The 20013-nt window shown below is 41.8% G+C and overlaps 1 protein-coding gene and 1 pseudogene across 1 annotated transcript in view; one reads left to right on the plus strand and one right to left on the minus strand.

Moving 5' to 3' along the window:
* Positions 1-10218, minus strand: part of LOC123996809 (capping protein inhibiting regulator of actin dynamics-like) — a 38336-nt gene extending 28118 nt beyond the window's left edge. Inside the window, exon 1 of the mRNA XM_046300535.1 lies at positions 10087-10218. The gene's annotated coding sequence lies outside the window, so the exon portion shown is untranslated. The remainder of the gene's footprint in view (positions 1-10086) is intronic.
* A 4688-nt stretch (positions 10219-14906) lies between these two features.
* On the plus strand, positions 14907-18339 carry LOC123997217 (annotated as a pseudogene).
* Positions 18340-20013: the final 1674 nt, after the last annotated feature.

Below are 20013 nucleotides of genomic sequence, written 5' to 3' on the forward strand. Positions count from 1 at the left end.
CATTCACCCGCATAACAAACACAACGTGCCATTGGAACATAGGAGTGATGGTTTCTGATAATGGGCCTATGTACGCCTATGTAGATATTCTGTTAAAAGCCAGCCGTTTCCAACTACAATAGTCATTTACAACATTAACAATGTCTACACTGTATTTCTGATCAATTTATGTTATTTTAAATGGACAAAAAATGTGCTTTTCTTTCAAAAACAAGGACATTTCTAAGTGACCCCAAATGTTTGAACGGTAGTGTACATACACAGAAGTACGATGGCCAAATGATGCGGTCTGTCACCATACTGCAAGTATGGGTGGATCAGCTTAATATTGAGCACGTCTTACCATATGCAAGTATATATGATCTATAAAACCGAGAGCGACAACATCAGCTTTAATATAACAGTTGGAGTGAAAAAGATAAAAGGATAGGCTAGAGAAGGAAAGATAGAAGGGATGAAAAAATAACATGAAGTTGAAGTCGAGATGTGAAGAGTAACAGAAGAGAGATGGTTGGATTGTGGGACAGAGCGTGAGACACACAACGCAGCAGTCACATGACCAGCAGCGTTATCGTTGCCCTACTGACCACTAGTGAGGTAATAGGCTTCCATCGTGTGCCATGCAATGACAACGAAAACAAACAAATAGGCTTTTTTTCTCTCACTGGACATCTCACAATGGCACAGTGATGTGAGGCTGACACTTCATGTGCAAACTGGTTTTCATGTTACCTACTGCAGCATACCACCCTGCATTCTACTGCTGGCTTGCCTCTGAAGTTAAGGCCAGTTGGTCCCTGGATGGGACACCAGATGATACAGAACATGGTGTTGGAGGACCAGGCACTCTTTGCTCTGGTCTAAAAAATATCCCAATGCCCCAGGGCAGTGATTGGGGATGTTGCCCTGTGTCGGGTGCTGTCTATCAGATGGGACATTCAACAGGTGTTCTGATTCTCTGTAGTCACAAAAGATCCCGTGGCGCTTATAGTAGGAGTAGGAGTGTTAACCCCTGTGTTCTGGCTAAATTCCCCAGCTGGCGTCATACCATCATGGCCACCTAATCATCCCCAGCTTCTAATTGGCTCATTCATCCCCTGTAACTATTCTCCAGGTCGTTGCTGTAAATGAGAATGTGTTCTCTGTCAATTTACCTGGTAAATTATTTTCATCCTATGAACTTGGAGGATACAGTATACAGTATTACATTATCTATTTACCAGGAAGAAATGTAAAATGCAGTTTTGTTCAAATATGATTTAATGTTTTTGTGTTGAGAGCATTATACAATCCTGCTATTTGTTGATTAGAGTCAAGAGCAATCTAACAGTGCTTCTATCATTTTGTACTGTGCATACATTAATGTTAATTAATGTTAGATGATCTTGAATGATGTTTAAAAAGCAATAATGTCAGTTTCTGTGCATAAGAATGCAGTCTTACCTTGCTGCGGTCGTATCTGTGTGCAAAGATATCTCTATGTGAGTGGTATGTATGTGTGGCTGTTCCACCCTCCTGCTGTGTCACAGTAACACCATCTCTACCATGAAGCATGGTGGTGGAAGCATCATGCTATTGGTATGCTTTTCAGCGACAGGGACTGGGAGACAGGTAAGGATAGAGGGAACAATGAATGGGGCCAAATACAGGCAAATCATTGATGAAAACCAGCTTCAGAGTGCAAAAAAACTTAGACTGGAGTGAAGATTTACATTCCAACAGTAAAAATGACCTCAGAGCATACAGCCAAAGCAATGCTGGAATGACTTCAGAACAAGAATGTGAAAGTCCTTGAGTGGCACAGCCAAAGCCCAGACTTGAATCCCATTACAAATCTTTGGAAAGGCTTGAAGATTGCTGCTCACTGCAGTGTCCCATCTAACTTAACAGCTGCTTGAGAATATCTGCAAGGAAGAATGGGAGAAAATCCCCAAATCCAGATGTGCAAATCTGATAACAGTCATACCTAAAACGACTCAAATCTGTAATCGGATCCAAAGCTGTATCTACAAACTATTGACTCAGGGGTTTGAATAGTTATGTAAATGAGATATTTCTGAGTTTCATTTTCAATAAATTTACTAACATTTCTAAAAACATGTTTTCACTTTGTCATTATGTGTAGACATGTGAGAGAGAAAAAAAGGATTGAATTCAGGTTGTAACACAACAAAATGTGGAATAAGTCAAGGGGTATGAACACTTTCTGAAGGCACTGTAAATGTGTGAGTGGGCAGGAGAAAGTGTCTCTGAGGAGAGGGAGGGAGGGGTGGTCTTTTGGCCTGTGATAGGCTAGATGCCGTGTGATCTGCTGTGTCTGTTGCTGAAGAGGCACAAAGTAATACTTTGTTTCTTAGCCAGATCAGCCAGTGCAGGGTGAGAACAAAGTGGCATTCATAATTTCAACTGGCTGACGCGCGCGCGCACACACACAGCCAATCATTGTAACTGTAAATGTGTGTGTAACTGTATCTGTACCCATTATAGTCCTCATGCTTCATAATGTTATTGCAGTCTCCCATAGAACTTCTCTAATGTCAAGAGACCTGCCTTGTAGTCTTGAGGAATTCAGAGCCTTTGTGGACTCCTTCACTGAGAATATGCTGGTGGAATCATTATGTTGTCAAAGGGTTCTAACAGTAACATGATATTTCATCGGATTATACAATTCTGAGCGGGTTAGAACTCATTAGATCTAAAGAGATGTCACAGGATGATCATAGACTCACAATGCTTTATTGGACTTAACACCAAATTCCATTATAGGGTAAAGCTATACGAGTTCCATCGAGTAATATGTTTTACTGTAATCTGAGATCATTTACAGTAACCTCAACAGATAACAAATAATCTTATTTAGCTACAAGTCACCCATAATCATTTCACAGTTGTAACGGTCTCCTCCAGCATCATAATGGGGTTGGAACGGTGTCGTGTTACAGGAGGGAATTGGCAGTAGTATCACACTACAGCCTCATAGGGATATACAGTACAGTAGTAATGATGGGGCTTTACCAGCCTGGAGACTGGCTGACATTACAAAAGTATAACACATCATAGACTCACTGCTCTCTGACTTGCTTAATTCATAGAAACTCCGACAAAACACAGAAGGGGAATGAGAGGACAATAAGTATAAATCATTCAACATTACATGAGCTGGGAGGTTTACAGGCCAAGATCAACAGCCTGCAGCGATGATTCTTAGTCATACAGTTGCAGCCTTTTTTTCTTATATCGTATATCGCATTAATTCATTCAGGGATCATAAGTGTGGCTTTTAATTTGAACGCAAATGTGTAATTATTGGAATTCCTCCAGTATGATTGGCCTGTCCGATGATGCATTATGATAAGCTGGTCTAATTTAGGAATGTCATGATGGATTTAAGTCTGTGGTACTACAGGGATTTTGTCGTGTTTGAATAGTGTGATTGGATCAGATGCAATTGCAAGAGGCTCATGGATCATACTTCATAGGAAGGGCTTAGATCCACTTATGGAAGAGGGAGCCAGTACTGAATGTATATATATTTTAAAAACTCCATAGAGTAGTTTGTAGGCAATGCTGGGAAAACAGAATGCATGTCAATTCACCAAATCGGTCAAAACGTAATATTATAGTTTTATTTAACTAGTCAAGTCAGTAATGAATAAATTCTTAATTACAATGAAAGCCTACCCCAGTGACGCTGAGCCAATTGTGCACCGCCCTATGGGACTCCCAATCAGGGCCAGATGTGATACAGCCTGGATTTGAACCAGAGACTGTAGTGAGATGCAGTGCCTTAGACCGCAGCACCACTCAGGAGTCCAAAACTTACAGCACAGAGGGCCAGATAACAATTAGGACAGACCTGGGAAGGAATCAAGTGATGTAATTACACTGTGTGCCACAGAGATATCATTTTCTGACATACCCTCAATATGCTATTTGAAATATACCGAGCTCATTTCCATTTGTATTTTCTTACAGTATATCAATAACACTATTTGCTACATGTAGCCTGCCTCACCATAGATGCCAAGGGTTACAGACCCAAATGTATAAACAAACAACAAAGCAATACTGTATGTCTTTGACAAATTATGTTTCTATCTAGCAAGAGACGACTTGACTGTACAATCTGAGAAACAACAAGCACTTTGGTCAAAGGCAGAGGACCTTACACCTTCGCAAGGTAGTTACTGAAACTTTGGTTTTCCTTGATATTTGCTTTAAAGCAGTATCCAAATCCATAGGATGTAGTGATCACCAAAAAAAACAAAGTTCCAAAGACTGGGAATGTATAGTGTATAAGAGGTCATACAAGAAGTTTTGTAGTGATTCATATGTTGATGATGTAAACAATATTTGCTGGTCTTTGGTGTGTAATGAGGAGCAACCAGACACTGCACTTGACACATTTATGAAACTACTTATTCCAGTTACTAATAAGCACACACCCATTAAGAAAATGACTGTAAAAACTGTTAAATCCCCTTGGATTGATGAGGAATTTAAAAATTGTATGGTTGAGAGGGATGAGGCAAAAGGAATGGCAAATAAGTCTGGCAGCCCAACTGATTGGCAAACGTACTGCAAATTAAGAAATCATGTGACTAAACTAAATAAACTACACTATGAAACAAAGATAAATTATACAAAGAATGATAGTAAAAAGCTTTGGGGCCAACTCAGCTCCTTCATTTATTGAATCAGATGGCTCATTCATCACAAAGCCCACTGATATTGCAAACTACTTTAATTACTTTTTCATTGGCAAGATAAGCAAACTTAGGGATGACATGCCAGCAACAAACGCTGACACTACACATCCAAGTATATCGGACCAAATTATGAAAGACAAGAATTGTACTTTTGAATTCTGTAAAGTCAGTGTGGAAGAGGTGAAAAAATTGTTGTCTATCAACAATGACAATCTAGATGGAAAATGACTGAGGATAATAGCAGACGATATTGCCAAACCTATTTGCCACATCTTCAATTTAAGCCTACTAGGGAGCGTGTGCTCTCAGGCCTGGAGGGACGCTAAAGTCATTCCGCTACCCAAGAATAGTAAAGCCCCCTTTACTGGCTCAACTAGCCGACCAATCAGCCTGTTACCAACCCTTAGTAAACTTCTGGGGAAAAAATGTGTTTGACCAGATACAATGCTATTTTACAGTAAACAAATTGAAAACAGATTTTTAGCATGCTTATAGGAAAGGACACTCAACAAGCACAGACTTACACAAATGACTGATGATTGGCTGAGATAAATTGATGATAAAATGTTTGTGGGGGCTGTCTTGTTAGACTTCAGTGCAGCTTTTGACATTATTGATCATAGTCTGCTGCTGGAAAAATGTATGTGTTATAGCTTTACACCCTGTGCTACAATGTGGATAAAGAGCACATAGGGTGTTCTTTAATGGAAGCCTATCAAATATAATCAATTTAGAATCAGGAATTCCCCAGGGTAGCTGTTTAGGCTCCTTGCTCTTTTAAATTTTTACTAACTTTCATGCCACTCACTTTTAGTAAAGCCAGAGTGTCTATCTATGGGAATGACTCAACACTATACACGTCAATTACTACAGCGACTGAAATGACTGCAACACTCAACAAAGAGCTGCAGTTAGTTTCAGAGTGGGTGGCAAGGAATAAGTTAGCCCTAAATATTTCTAAAACTAAACGCATTGTATTTGGAACGGAACACTCACTAAACCCTAAACTTCAACTAAATCTTGTAATAAATAAAGTGGAAATTGAGCAAGATGAGATGACTAAACTGCTTGGAATAACTCTAGATTGTTAACTGTCATGGTCAAAACATATTGATGCAGTAGTAGTTCAGATGGGGATAAGTCTGTCTATAATAAAGCGATGCTCTGCCTTCTTAACAACACTATCAACAAGGCAAGTCGTACAGGCCCTAGTTTTGTCGCACCTTGACTACTGTTCAGTCGTGTGGTCAGGTGCCACAAAAAAAGGACTTAGGAAAATTGCATGGATGTACACAAAGAGCTAATATTAATAATATGCATGTCAATCTCTCCTGGCTCAAAGTGGAGGAGAGATTGACTTCATCACTACTTTTATTAATGAGAGTTGTCTGTCTAAACTACTGGCACACAGCTCGGACACCCATGCATACCCCACAAGACATGTCACAAGAGGTCTCTTATGGGAGGCACACAGTACTACATAGAGCCATGACTACATGGAACTCTATTCCACATTAAGTAACTGACGCAAGCAGTAAAATTTGATTTAAAAACATATTAAAAAAACACCTTATGGAACAGCGGGGACTGTGAAGCAACACAAACATTAGCACAGACACATGCACGCGCACACACACACACACACACACACACACACACACACACACACACACACACACACACACACACACACACACACACACACACACACACACACACACACACACACACACACACACACACACACACACACACACACACACACACACACACACACACACACACACACACACACACACACACTATACATACACATGAATTTAGCACTGTAGATATGTGGTAGTGGTGGAGTGGGGGCCTGATGGCACATAGTCTGTTGTGAAATCTGTGAATGTATTATAATGTTTTAAAATTGTATAAACTGCCTTAATTTTGCTGGACCCCAGGAAGAGTAGCTGCTGGGGATCCATAATAAATACAAATACAATTTATCAACTACCTCCCCAACCATCCATCCAAGCAGGGATATAATTATACTCGCCAAAGCACTTTGGTCTTATTTAAGACATGGACCTAGGCACTCTAAGGTCATTTAGGGTTCGATGTACACTACCGTTCAAAAGTTTGGGGTCACTTAGAAATGTCTTGGTTTTTGAAAGAAAAGGGTTAGAAAAAAGGGTTGTCCATTAAAATAACATTAAATAACATTAAATTGATCAAAAATATAGAGTAAACAATGTTAATGTTGTAAATGACTATTGTAGCTGGAAACGGCAGATTTTTAATGGAATATCTACATAGGCGTACAGAGGCCCATTATCAGCAACCATCACTCCTGTGTTCCAATGGCACATTGTGTTAGCAAGAATAGACAAACAAGTTTCAGAAGAAAGTTATTTGTTTATGGCCATTTTGAGCCTGTAATCGAACCCATAAGTGCTGATGCTCCAGATACTCAAATAGTATAAAGAAGGCCAGGTTTATTGCTTCTTCAATCAGCACAACAGTTTTCAGCTGTGCTAACATGATTGCAAAAGGGTTTTCTAATGATCGTAGCCTTTTATAATTATAAACTTGGATTAGCTAACACAACGTGCCATTGGAACATAGGAGTGATGTTTGCTGATAATGGACCTCTGTAGACCTAATGTTGAAGTCGGAAGTTTACATACACCTTAGTCAAATATATGTAAACTCAGTTTTTCACAATTCCTGACATTTAATCCTAGTAAAAATTCCCTGTCTTAGGTCAGTTAGGAACACCACTTTATTTTAAGAATGTGAAATGTCAGAATAATAGTAGAGAGAATGATTTATTTCAGATTTAATATCTTTCATCACATTCCCAGTGGGTCAGACGTTTACATACACTCAATTAGTATTTGGTAGCATTGCCTTTAAATTGTTTAACTTGGGTCAAACGTTTCGGGTAGCCTTCCACAACCTTCCCACAATAAGTTGGGTGAATTTTGGCCAATTCCTCCTGACAGAGCTGGTGTAACTGGGTCAGGTTTGTAGGCCTCATTGCTCACACATGCTTTTGTCTATTTGTGCTCACACAAATTGTCTATAGGATTGAGGTCAGGGCTTTGTGATGGCCACTCCAATACCTTGACTTTGTTGTCCTTAAGCCATTTTGGCACAACTTTGGAATTATCCATTTGGAAGACCCATTTGCGACCAAGCTTTAACTTCCTGACTAATGTCTTGAGATGTTGCTTCAATGTATCCACGTAATTTTCCATCCTCATGATGCCATTTATTTTGTGAAGTGCACCAGTCCCTCCTGCACCAAAGCACCACCACAACATAATGCTGCCACCCCCGTGCTTCACGGTTGGGATAATGTTTTTCAGCTTGCAAGCCTCCCTCTTTTTCCTCCAAACATAACAATGGTCATTATGGTCAAAGAGTTCTATTTTTGTTTCATCAGATCAGAGGACATTTCTCCAAAAAGTACGATCTTTGTCCCCATGTGCAGTTGCAAACCATAGTCTGTCTTTTTATGGCGGTTTTGGAGCAACGGCTTCTTCCTTGCTGAGTGGCATTTCAGGTTATGTCGATATAAGACTCGTTTTACTGTGGATATAGATACTTTTGTACCTGTTTCCTCCAGCATCTTCACAAGGTCCTTTGCTGTTGTTCTGGAATTGATTTGCACTTTTCGCACCAAAGTACATTCATCTCTAGGAGACAGAACGCGTCTCGTTCCTGAGCGTTATGACGGCTGTGTGGTCCAATGGTGTTTATACTTGCGTACTATTGTTTGTACAGATGAACGTGGTACCTTCAGGCGTTTGGAAATTGCTCCCAAGGATGAACCAAACTTGTGGAGGTCTACATTTGTTTTTCTGAGGTCTTGGTTGATTTATTTGGATTTTACCATGATGTCAAGCAAAGAGGCACTGAGTTTGAAGGTTGGCCTTGAAATTGATCCACAGATACACCTCCAATTGACTCAAATGGTGTCAGTTGGCCTATCAGAAGCTCCTAAAGCCATGACATCATTTTCTGGAATTTTCCAAGCTTTTTAAACACACAGTCAACTTAGTGTATGAAATAATCTGTCTGTAAACAATAGTTTGAAAAATGACTTGTGTCATGCAGTAAGTAGATGTCCTAACCAACTTGCCAAAACGATAGTTTGTTAACAAGAACTTTGTGGAGTGGTTGAGAAACGTGTTTTAATGACTCCAACCTAAGTGTATGTAAACTTCTGACTTCAACTGTATGTAGACATTCCATAAAAAACAGCCAGTTCCAGCTACAATAGTAATGTACAACATTAACATTAACAATATCTTCACTGCCTTTCTAAACTGTATGTTATTTTAATGGACAACATTGTTTTGCTTTTATTTAAAAAACAAGGATATTTCTAAGTGACCCCAAACTTTTGAAAGGTAGTATATGTGCTATGAGATATGAAACTCTCTCAGAGGCCTAATGTCAACAATGCTCCCCTCCCTGGCTTGGAAACATGGCTGGCCATTTAAAATGATGTTTTTCTACAGGCTACATCACACATAAAGGTATGGGGCCTTACTGGATCATCAAATTGCTTATTCTGCAATGTGTAAGCTAATGAGTTACTCAAAAGAAGCCAACCATAACTGATAGGAACACAACTCAGCATCACCCAACCAAGATACAGTGTATTTACTGCAGATAACAGCTCTGAATGTCAATTTCTGGCTAAATTCAATTATTCATGTTCTCTATATTAAGATCAAAGGAAAAAATGGCAATTTATAACGGTACATGCTGCATTGAAGAAAACGAGGCCAAAACCATTGGCAGAAACTCAACAAACCCGCGTTTAAGCGCCTTCCGTGTTACAAGGTTTGAGACAACGATTTCTGTTTTTAGACATTCCATCTGATATCTGGGGATACGAGTAGAAACAATATTCCGTGAAAAGCATAATGCCATCTCTCTGGTCCATGACACAATAGGATATGGCACAGCACAGGTAGCCTACAAAGAGGTGCAGGGATAAAACATAAGGGTTTATAATATAACGTAGGAGCTGCAATCCTGGTTATACATTGATATAAAAAGGCTGTCTTAAGCATATGGAGAACAAAGCATCTGTCGTTTATTTCATATTTTATCACAAATATGCTTTCTGTAAATTGAGACAGTAGCCAACATAAACGATCTCCACAATTCGAGCCATGCCAAATATATTTACGCATTTATAATCAAATGAAACGACACTGTCCTTTCCCAGTGCACACACATCTCTGAACGATGGAGCAATCGTCAGCAGGTCAATGAAAATGAAAGGCTGTGACAAGGTCAGCATCTTATTGAAAATAAAGACACCATTTATGCCTAAGAAAATATGCAAGAGTAAAGGACAAGCTCCCACCACCTTATAAGTGATCTTGTTTGCCCGCAAATCGGTCTTGAAGTTGCCCACTGCGCCTTGTATCTCCCATCCACAGCTCTTCGACCCTCTTTGTGTTACTGATGCTGCGGGTGCTCGCACCGACACGCACGCACGGCAAAGCGCACAGACAATCGAACAGAAACCTGCAAGCACATGAGGCGGGAGGGTGGGGCTGGCGGAGGCTGTGCTTGGCACAAAAATCACCTAACGTCCACAACCGATCTCCGCTGCGATGCGGCTCATCTGTTTGGTCGAAAATGGTTGCCTGTATATAGCATATATTCACACAAATAGCTTTGGCTATTGATCTTGTATAGGCCTAATATTTTATTCGGAGTGGAGGTGCTTGTTTGTCTCAGTCTGTTACGGTGCAGTGGCTATCACATTTCTGTCTTGTATAATTAGTATTGCACTAATCAAAATTTCCCTTCCGTCAGCCGTTGTGCAATGGATCTCAAAATATTATGAAAAAAGTTATATGTGAAGAATGTGCGCTTTCTCAATTCATTTATGAGGCATAACGTATTCACATCGTTATTGTTCTCTGATCAAGACTGGCATGACTGACTTCTTTGTACTGTGCATCTTGAGCCAACCATGGCAAAAGGAACCAGATTAATTACTATTTTTACTTACAATGGGAGTGGGTGCTTTAATAATTCCTAAAGCATAAAGGCCTAAAGCGTTTGGGACCATTTCAGTGATTTAACACCACCCTGATAGTTCTAGGCATAAAGTCATTAAAAAAAATGTAGGCAACCTTTTATCAGATCGATGTGCAAAAATGCTGCTGGAAGGGCATTCATAAACTAATGCAGTCAGAAACTGAAAACAGCTGCTTGCAGCTGTAGGTAGGCTGGTCTTCCAGTAGGAGTCGGTATAGGATCAATCATTTATATATACACAAGTCCTTCACTTCCTCTGTCAGCTCCCAGACTCAGGGAGAATATCAATACATTCCCTTGATTCCTCATATCCTCTCTCCTTGCCTTCTTCTCAAAAACCATTGGATGAGAAGGTCAGAGGGCCATCCCTCTGTGGCAGCTATCTGCTCCTCCTTTCTCCCTCCTGCCCCTGTGACTTCCTACCCCCCAACAAACATTTACCCTGCCCACAACCCCCAATGGACATTGTTACAGTTGTAAATGTGTATATTATTATAATTTGCATTATTGTCTCATTGACTTCACACTTCACTCCCGGGCTTCTCCCCCTATGGGCATTCTACACCCCCAACAGACACTTCCCCTGCCCCCACCCCCCAATGGACATTTATCATTGCTACAGTTGTAAATGTGTATATTATTTTTTTAATTATTATTTTCTCATTCATTTCTCTTTTTTTGTACCCTGCGTACGCTGTGCATGTGACTAAGAAACGAATCTAAATAAAATCTAATTGTTTTTGTCACTTGCTTTGGTAACAGGAGTAGACTAACAGTGAAATGTTTACTTTCGGCCCTTCCCAACAATGCAGAGGAAAGAAAGATAAATAATTTGAAAGAATAACATCAGGAATAAATACAAAATGAGTAACAACAACTTGGCTATATACACGGAGTACCAGTACTAAGTGGATTTGCAGGGGTACGAGGTAATTGAGGTAGACATGTACATACTGTATAGGTAGGGATAACGTGACTAGGCAACAGGATAGATAATAAGCAGTAGCAGCAGCGTATGTGATGAGTCAAAAGGTTAGTGCAAAAAGGGCCAATGCAGATAGTTAAATAGTTAACCAATAGCTACCCAGACTACCTATTCAGCAGTCCTATGGCTTGGGGGTAGCAGAGAGAACAGTCTATGACTTGGGTGGCTGTAGTCTTTGACAATTTTTAGGGCCCTCCTCTAAAATCACATTTTATTGGTCACATACACATGGTTAGCAGATGTTAATGCGAGTGTAGCAAAATGCTTGTGCTTCTAGTTCTGACCGTGCAGTAATATCTAACATCTAACTGGGGCGGCAGGGTAGCCTAGTGGTTAGAGCGTTGGACTAGTAACTGAAAGGTTGCAAGTTTAAATCCCCGAGCTGACAAGGTACAAATCTGTCATTCTACCCCTGAACAGGCAGTTAACCCACTGTTCCCGGTAGGCTGTCATTGAAAATAGGAATTTGTTCTTAACTGACTTGCCTAGTTAAATAAAGATTTAAAAAATAATCTAACCATTTCACACCAACTACCTTATACACACAAGTGTAAAGGAATGAATAAGAACATGTACATATAAATATATGGATGAGCAATGGCCAAACGGCATAGGCAAAGATGCAGTAGATGGTATAGAGTACAGTATATACATATGATATGGGTATGTAAATATTATAAAGTGGCATTGTTTAAAGTGACTAGTGATACATTTATTGCATCCAATTTTAAAATATTGATGTGGCTAGAGATTTGCGTCAGTATGTTGGCAGCAGCCACTCAATGTTAGTGATGACTGTTTAACAGCCTAATGGCCTTGAGATAAGCCGTTTTTCAGTCTCTCGGTCCCAGCTTTGATGCACCTGTACTGACCTCGCCTTCTTGGATGATAGCGGGGTGAACAGGCAGTGGCTCGGGTGGTTGTTGTCCTTGATGATATTGTTGGCCTTCCTGTGACATCGGGTGATGTATGTGCCCTGGAGGGCAGGCAGTTTGCCTCTGGTGATGCGTTGTGCAGACCTCACTACGCTTTGGAGAGCCTTACGGTTGTGGGCGGAGCAGTTGCCGTACCAGGCAGTGATACAGCCCAACAGGAAGCTCTCGATTGTGCATCTGTAAAAGTTTGTGAGTGTTTTTGGTGACAAGCCAAAATTCTTCAGCCTCCTGAGGTTGAAGAGGCGCTGCTGCCTTCTTCACCACGCTGTCTGTATGGGTGGATCATTTCAGTTTGTCTGTTATGTGTACGCAGAGGAACTTAAAACTTCCCACCTTCTCCACTACTGTCCCGTCGATGTGGATAGGGGGGTGCTCCCTCTACTGTTTCCTAAAGTCCACGATCGTCTCCTTTGTTTTGTTGCCGTTGAGCGTGAGGTTATTTTCCTGACACCACACTCCGAGAGCCCTTACCTCCTCCCTGTAGGCCGTTTCGTTGTTGTTGGTAATCAAGCCTACTACTGTAGCGTCGTCTGCAAACTTGATGATTGACTTGGAGGCGTGCATGGTCACGCAGTCATGGGTGAACAGGGAATACAGGAGAGGGCTGAGAACACATCCTTGTGGGGCCTCAGTGTTGAGGATCAGCGGGGAGGAGATGTTGTTTCGTACCCTCACCACTGGGGGCGGCCGGAAGGTTTTGGTGGCGGGCCTTGTCAGTGGCACTGTATTGTCCTCAAAGTGAGCAAAGGAGTTGTTTAGTTTGTCTGGGAGCAATACATCAGTGTCCGCGACGGGGCTGTTTTTCTTTTTGTTGTCAGAGATTGACTGTAGACCCTGCCACATACCTCTCATGTCTGAGCCGTTGAATTGCGACTCTATGTCTCTATGCTGACGCTTAGCTTGTTTGATTGCCTTGCGGGGGAATAGCTACACAGTTTGTATTCGTCATGTTTCCGGTCGCCTTGCCCTGATTAAAAGCAGTGTTTCATGCTTTCAGTTTTGCGTGAATGCTGCCATTAATCCACGGTTTCTGGTTGGGGAAGGTTTTAATAGTCGCCGTGGGTACAACATCACCGATAAACTTGCTAACAAACTTGCTCACCGAATCAGGGTATACATCAATGTTGTTGTCCAATGCTATCCGGAACATATCCCAGTCCACGTGATCAAAGCAATCTTGATGCGTGGAATCAGATTGGTCGGACCTGAGCACGGGCGTTTCCTGTCTTAGTTTCTGTCTATAGGCTGGGAGCAATAAAATTGTCATGGTCAGATTTGCCAAAAGTAGGGCGAGGGAGGGGTTTGTATGCATCGCGGAAGTTAGAGTAACAATGATCCAGAATTTTGCCTGCCCGGGTCACACATTCGATATGCTGATAAAATGTAGGGAGCCTTGTTTTCAGATTTGCCTTGTTAAAATCCCCAGCTACAATAAACGCACCCTCAGGATATGTGGTTTCCAGTTTACATAAGAGTCCAATGAAGTTCTTTCAGGGCCGTCGAGGTGTCTGCTTGGGGGGGATATATACATGGCTGTGATTATAATCGAAGAGAATTCTCTTGGTAGATAATGCAGTCGACATTTGATTGTAAGGAATTCTAGGTCCGGTGAACAAAAGGACTTGAGTTCCTGTATGTTGTTATGATCACACCACAACTCGTTAATCATGAGGCATAAGGCCCTTCTTCTTACCAGAGAGATGTTTGTTTCTGTCGGCGCGATGCGTGACTAAACCAGGTGGCTGTGCCGACTCTGATAACATAGCCTGAGTGAGCCATGTTTCCGAGAAACAGAGAATTCAGATGAATATAGGGGAAATACTGTCACTGATTCGAATACCCTATAAGGTGAGATAAAATAAACAGTCGATGTGCCCTCGAGCAAGGAACTTACCCCTAATTGAGCCAGTAAGTCACACTGGATCAGAGCGCATGCTAAATTACAAAAATGTTAATGTGAGAGAGGAAGCGAGGAATCAAAGAAATACCATTGAGTCACCCCCATTGGGACGATATTTAGTCCACAACTACAATTCCTACAATCCCCTCTGATTAACGGTTTCGTATTTTTGGTTGTAGTGGCCTACTGCAGTCAGAAGTTATGGTACGTGGTAGTTAAAAAAAAATGCTCCTCATAGAAACAAAACAATAACATAGGCTACCTAACAGATATCATTCAGCGACCGATGATACCTCCAGTGAAAGCAGAATTTCGGAATGAAAAGCTCTGGAGGGGCCAGGAGCAGGTACGTGATAAACTTCAGACGAACAGTGAACTCTGGCTCTATGCGCAGATCCGCTGTCGGTGCTGACGTTCGCTGTCATCGTGGCATCTGGGGGGCTTCTGTTCATGATAGAGAAAGGAATGCTGAATAGTATGGAGACACCTCCACATCGGGGAAGCAGCAAGGTCATACTACCTCAGACAAGCTTGTCATCCTGATCCATCTGTGGATGCAGAATCTCTGGTAAACGGAAGACTTTTAAAACCATTACGATTTCCAGCAGTAGCCCACTTGAGGTACTCCCGTTACTCCTATTTTAAATTGTCTACTTTACTAATTTCTCATAATCAGCTGTATTTTTCATCATTCTATAAACATTTAGGATATTCTTGGTTGGTAATTTTTAACATACTTCCATGTCGCCTTAATCAACAAACGACATCATACCTAAAAACACTTGGATTCTAAACATAAAAATGTTAGCATGAACAGACTGTCACATGGAATTGTACATCACGATTATCAGCAGAAGAGGCTTCTTCTTCGATGAGGTTTACTGGCGGTTGGCATACAATAAATGTTGCATTACCGCCACCTACTAGACTGGAGTACAACTCCCTTATACATTGCTTGAAAAAAATAAACCTAGTGTAACGGATGTGAAACGGCTAGCTTAGTTAGCGGTGTGCGCTAAATAGCGTTTCAATCGGTTACGTCACTTGCTCTGAGACCTTGAAGTAGTAGTTCCCCTTGCTCTGCAAGAGCCGCGGCTTTTGTGGAGCGATGGGCAACAACGCTTCGTGGGTGACTGTTGTTGATGTGTGCAGAAGGTCCCTGGTTCGCGCCCGGGTATGGGCGAGGGGACAGTTTAAAATTATACTGTTACACTAGCATCTAACACTATACTCACAAACAAATACCACCCTACACCACTATTTAAATATATTTAGTCCTTCCTCAGTTCAACAACCTGAAAGGATGGGACACCACCACTTAACACACCCTGTAACTCGCACACTCAAAAACCTCTGCAGCTGTCATAACAACTTCAATTTTCTGTGACTTGCATTCCATCCCTGCAGTACAGTTGATAACCATTGCTATAAATGCTAAAAATCCTACTCACTTGTTGGCCTATCCCTCTGTGCTGGTACATATCTACTACTCACACCACTCCTCTCTGGATCCCTCCCCCTTGACCCATCTTTCTCTACTTTCTTCACTGCCTCAACATATGACAACTTCTGCACTACTCTAACCCTGGAAACCTCAACCTGCCTCTCTTGCACGGGACATTTCTGATCCCGAGCCCCATGGGCACCCCTACAATTAACACATACCACTACTGTCCCCAATGCAACCCATTCCTTTGTCTCATTCGAGTATGATACGATAGTTTTACTGTTAGTCAGCAGGTCGGGTAACAAATTAGTGGCAGAACAAGTATCATGCAAATCATTTGTTGATGTGACAGCCACGTATGTTAACACGTGAGGCTGCTGAAAACATTTATTGAAACGACAAAAAAAGAGTGTCAGTTTGCTTAGGATGCCAGCAAAAGTTAGGCTAATTACAATGGAGAAATAGGAGTACCCTAAGGGGCCATGGTCACGTTAAGCCACGCCTCGCCATGTATCTATAGTAGAACACAGGTGCAATTTCGAAATTTGGTTGTGCATCCGCAGTTTCTGTTGTTATATCAGTCACTCAATTAGATGAGTTGCCTAGTTAAATAAAAAGCCAGCAAACACATTTTTAGATTGGTCTTACCAGCTATCTAAACTTGTAATCATGGTCAAATTACCTTACTCCATTGATTTTGTTAATCAGTCTCAATCAGATATCATATTCAAAACTGCAAACATTTCTCTCCGCTCCATGGCAAAATGTTTAGAATTGCAGCAAACTTTCTTTAAACTGCAACATTTTTCTCTGAGCCCCATAGCAAGATGTGTAGAATTGGGCTATTGCCGGGTGTGATGATGGGGTGGTGAAGCAGGTGCAACATTTTAATAAAACCAATAACATGACACTAACATAAGGCAGTACGCCAAGACACAAGAACAATACCAACTAGTGAGTGAACATGGGAGTGACATATAAAGGGGAGCAGATGATGAAGGTAATGGAGTCCAGGTGTGAATCATAATGATTCACAGGTGCACGTAATGATGACTGCCAGGTGTGCGTAATGATGACTGCCAGGTGTGCGTAATGATGAATCTCAGGACCGGTGGTTAGTACTCTGGTCACGTCATACGCTGGAGGGGAGGAGCAGGAGCAGACATAACACCGGCTGACTGCATGTGTGGGTACGCAGACCCATGAGCCACTGTTGCCCCTCATGAGTTCAGATTTGTTGCGGCTCCCACCCCATCAAAGTTGCCCATCCCTGGGCTATATCATGAAAATGTCATAATGCATTTGCTACATTGTTTACATTTTGTTAGTTGTCCATTCTTTGATGGAATGCATATCATAACATGTTGTGTAGGTATTATATTGACGTGAGTGATATTGTATTATACATGCATTATTATTTTGTGTAACTTACATAATAACAGTTATATGTCAAAACATTTTCATGTCCCCAATCAGATTCTCCAGGAGATCCGTAACCGCACCATCCGGATCATATGTGGTCAGAAGAACATGCCTCACAGTGTGAGGTCCCTGCCCCCTGCAGAGGAAAACCCTGCTGCAGCATGTCCTGGTGAACGACGAGCACTGCTTCCTCTGCTGCTACGTCCCCAAGGTGGCCTGCTCCAACTGGAAGAGGGTTCTGAAGGTACTGAGTGGGACTCTGGAGAACGTGGACGTCAGCATCAAGATGGACCACAAGAGTGACCTGCTATTCCTGTCCTCCCTGAAGCCCGAGGAGATCCGCTAAAACAGACAGGCTAAAACACTACTTCAAGTTCATGTTTGTGCGGGAGCCCATGGAGCGCCTGCTCTCCGCCTAGAAGTTTGGGGGGATCAAGGCCTACCAGGAGAAGTACGGTGCTGAGATCATCAGGCGCTACAAAAAGTGTCATTCCAAGGATACAGCAGTGGCTGGGGATGATGTGACGTTTTCAGAGTTTGTGCGCTATCTGCTGGACGAAGATGTGGAGCGCAAGAACGAGCACTGGATGCCCATCTACAACCTGTGCCAGCCATGTGCTGTGTCCTAGGACTTCATTGGCTCCTATGAGCATCTGGAGAATGATGCTGGCTATATGCTACAGCGTATTGGTGCACCTCCACACATTCACTTCCCTGAGAGACAGATGTGGTACAAGCCTGTCACCACGGAGATGCTGCACTATAACCTGTGCAGTCTGCCACTGAAGCTACTCAGGGAACTCCTACCCAAGTACATTCTAGACTTCTCCCTGTTTACTTACCCCCTCCTCAACACCACCACTGAATACTGCAGACATTAACTGCAAGATTGAATCTTATAACTGGAAATGATGTGTATGTGTGTGTGTGTGTGGTGTAAGTTTCCACCGTTGCTAAATCATTACGGGAAGTGAAAAGGGTGGTGGATTGGGATGCAGTCAGAGGGTTAGGCGACATGCCTCTCACACAAATGCACAAACGGATAATTCTCCCTCATACTGAAAAAGGTTACACTTACTATAGAGAGTTCTCCATGTCTGTAACAGAGTATTTTCCTGCAGAATGAAAGACAGAACAGTGTCCCCGTTTGACTGATCTTATAACTGTACTCAGGCTCACATATACAGGTCTGTCAGTGGTACCTAGTGCCCTACCATCCTGGACAGCTCATCCTGCAGCAGGGCCAGGCTCTCAGTTTTCTGATCCACGTCATCCTGCCGGGCATCCTTCTCCCTGTCCAGAGCAGAGATAGTATTCTGAAGCACAGTCACCTCGTCCCTCTGGGTAGCGCCATGCCGATAATTACATTTTATCACTGAATAAACCAAGAGCAGAGTTTGATAACAATGTCTAATTAACCCTTTCATCCACCAAAACTCACCTATTTCTTCCTTCAGTTTCTCTATCTGCTGGTGGGCAGCATGGACCTTGTTTGTCTTCAGAGAGAGCCTGTGTTGAATGTCAAACAAGGACTGTTTCATCTGCTCTTGCAACAGCCTGAACAGACAGATAATTAGACAATTTCAACACAACAAATAAATATAAACAGCACATAATGACATCATGACACAATTACCAGACAAAGACAGACAGACAGTACAGTAGTGCACTGGACTCAGCTCTCTGCTGGGCTGTCTCCTCTACAGTCTGGACCAGGGCGGTGGACTGAACCTACAGCCATCCTGCCCTCCTTCAGCACTGACACCTGAGGGTGCAGGTCCAACCGCTCCCTCTCCGACTGGGGACCAAAACACACCATAACTCACACTACTCTTGGTACAGTATGCATGCAAGATCAGCTGAGGTGGCAATAATGGCTGACATGATTGATAGCACAGTACAGTGGTGGTAACATCTTTGTAAGGTGTTATATCTACAAAAAGTAATATAGTCAACTGTCACAGAATCCTTTTGCTTTGATATGGTGAAAGGTTGATCAGTCTCACAGTCTTGATGGTGTTTTCAAGGTCCAGGATCCTCCTCTTCCTCTCTGTCTGTCAGAGCGCAGGTCTGAGCAATCTCTCTGAGTGTGTCTCTCACTGAGGTGATCCTTTGCAGTGGTGGTTCTAGCTTGTACGGCTCCCTGGGCGAACCACCCCTTCAAAACATTTATTCAGACATTTGGAACAACACAAATAAATAATCATAACATTTAAAACTATATAAATATAAAACTATATACAAAAATAAGACTCATAAATATAAAAAAAGTAACAAAGACAAATAGAAACAAATTATAGTATACAAATACAAATAAAAAAGAGAATCAAATTATTACACTATTACCCTATTGCTAACAATAAACACACAAATAAAACTAAATTGCACAAATCCTACATCACACAAATACACACATAGAATAGCACACTTTTATAAAGAAGAGAACCGAATTATTATACGATTGCACTTCAAACAAGAAACACACAAACTCAATTGCACAACTGCCATCTAAACCGTGACCTTTCTTGCCTTCCTTGATGCAAAGTCATCAATTA

This window comes from Oncorhynchus gorbuscha, linkage group LG15 (assembly GCF_021184085.1).
Source record: "Oncorhynchus gorbuscha isolate QuinsamMale2020 ecotype Even-year linkage group LG15, OgorEven_v1.0, whole genome shotgun sequence".
In the NCBI taxonomy this organism is placed as follows: Eukaryota; Metazoa; Chordata; class Actinopteri; order Salmoniformes; family Salmonidae; genus Oncorhynchus; species Oncorhynchus gorbuscha.